Below are 2,348 nucleotides of genomic sequence, written 5' to 3'. Positions count from 1 at the left end.
CCCCGCAGCTCCACAGGAGCAGAGCACAGCCAGTGCTTCCTTCCCTCTCTTACTCACCAGGGCTTGGGGAGCTTAATTCAGGGTTTGACACAGGATCAGCCCAGCCTGGCTTTGCACCCAGCTGTCCAGCATGTACCTGCCTGCACCACAGAAGGGATTATGGGCACTGGGGACCTTTAGCCATGTCTCAGCTCAACACTGCTGTGCAAGCCAGGAACAGAATAGCACACTAGTGTTACCAGAGCTGATGAGAGAAGGGACTGTAAATCCTGCAGCAGCAATTTCCACAGTCAGGGCCGTCTCCAGGCCTTTCACTTATCCGTTACAACTTAATTGGATGTAAACCCAGTCACTTGTAAGCTGCAGGAGCCCTGAACATGAGGCGCTGCTGAGCTTCTCTCCGCAAGATGCCTTTCCCGGACTCCCCTGCTCTGTCGAGGTGCCTTGATCCTTGGGAGGCCACTGCTCATGTGCACTCAAAGTAGAGGGAAAGGCAATGTTTGCTCTCCTTTTAGCCCCAGTTGAGCTGGCTTTGCTACTCTGAGCAGCTCCCTACACCACTGAGGAGCTGGTCACTGGGCTTGTGGGTGCAGCAGGGTGCTCAGATTTCAGATACCAGGGCTGAGCCCAGGCAGGCCAGAAAGGCACCCACTGTTATCCCAGGAGCTGCAGCTGCTGTCGTGATGGAAGGGCAGAGTCTGAAGCCTCCCATCCCCACACACAGGCACTGGTCTCCTCTCTGTGCCCATCACACGAGGCCCATGAAGCTGCTCCTGTCATTCTCTCAGGCTGATGTCAGAGGGACAGACACATGCGGCCCAGTAAGCCTGAGCACAGCTCGGTTCCCCACAGCTGCAGCAGCCTCCCTGGCACACACCATCAGTCACCCTGGCAGGCAGAGACACCAGGCTGGAGTGGTACTGGTGAGGAAAGGGCTGGCTCAGACCCTGTGAGATAGGGATTGGCAGAGCCCTGTCCCCAGGGTCTGCCTCCCTACATGTAGGAAACTTGCTCTCTACAGACCCACTCCCTTCTGTGGACCTATAAGTGCAAAAATACCAGATATTTCAGGGGACATAGGGGGACAGGGGGCTGCTTCTGCTATAAAGAAGTCAGAGGATCAGTTCACTTGCTCTAGTTCACATGGTTATTCTTCCTCTTGGGACAAGAAAGAAACCCCAGGGCTCATGGTCCTTGGTGTTTATGCTGTGTTTGGTGTCACTTGTACCTGAGCACTGGCCAAAAAAATTGCTGCACCAGGAGACACTCCCGTGTGTCTGCTTGTCCCAGTAGGAAAAGCAGCTAGAGGTGTGCAGGCTGTGTGGAGCCAGCTGCACTGCACAGGGAAAAGGCTGGAGCAAAGTAGTTGAAGGGTACCTGCGGCAGCGGGGCAGCACAGGACGGTTGTGGTAGCACCTCCAGAGGCGGCTGGGGCAGGGCTGGGCCAACACAGGCAGGTGGGTGCCAAGTAGCAAGGGCAGATCCAGCTGCAGGGAGTCCAGATCAGCCTAGGAGCAGGAAAAATGCCGGGCTGGGGGTTGAGCAGGAAGCAGAAGGGAACTGGGGAGAAGTGGAAGAGTTCAGGAAAGGGAGAAATGCAAAGGGGTGCAACAGGCACTGGGCACACTGTCACTAGGAGGCTGCACTTCCCTGCCCCTCTGGAGGATGGACCCCACAGCTGCTGGGACCCCATCTAGGCAGGGGTGGGTGCATGGGGAGAATCAGAGACCCCCATCCACAGCATCCATCCAGCCCAACGGCGGCTGTGAGGAGAGATCCAAGCCTGAACCACTGGGGGCCCACCCTGCCAGCATCTGCTTGTATGGGGGAGTTGGACCCACGACACTGTATGGGGTGGGGCAGATATACGGGGAGATCAGGTCCCCACGCTCAGGGTGCTATGAGGAAAAAGAGAGTCCCGCAGCTACCAGGAGCACCCAGGCAGGGCCTAGGGGAGAGACTCCCACATTTACAATGTGCATCCAGGTGGGACCTGGCGGGAAAGGGTCCCACGTTTACAGGGAGCATCCAGACAGGACCCGGGGTAGGGGAGGACCAGAGCACCCTGTGTCCACCGGATCTGTCCAAGCCACACTCCGGGACCTCAGGTCCTCGTATAGCCCACCGAGGTACCATCTCGGCACCCACAGGCCGTGCAGGCGCCGGTGAGGACATCAAGGGCGGGGAGGATCCCAGCTGCCCGGCGGGGCGAGGAGGTGGGAGCACACGGACGACGGGGCGGCGGCGGTTCATGAGGAGTTAAGAGCTGTCACCGCCCCAGTTCCGCCCTGCCGATGCCAGCGCTTGGGGCGGCGGAGGCGCAGCGCCGGGCCGCGGCGGGGCTCGGG

Source organism: Athene cunicularia, assembly GCF_003259725.1.
Source record: "Athene cunicularia isolate RWA chromosome Z unlocalized genomic scaffold, athCun1 chrZ_part1, whole genome shotgun sequence".
Taxonomy (NCBI): domain Eukaryota; kingdom Metazoa; phylum Chordata; class Aves; order Strigiformes; family Strigidae; genus Athene; species Athene cunicularia.
Note: the sequence above shows the minus strand (reverse complement) of the source record.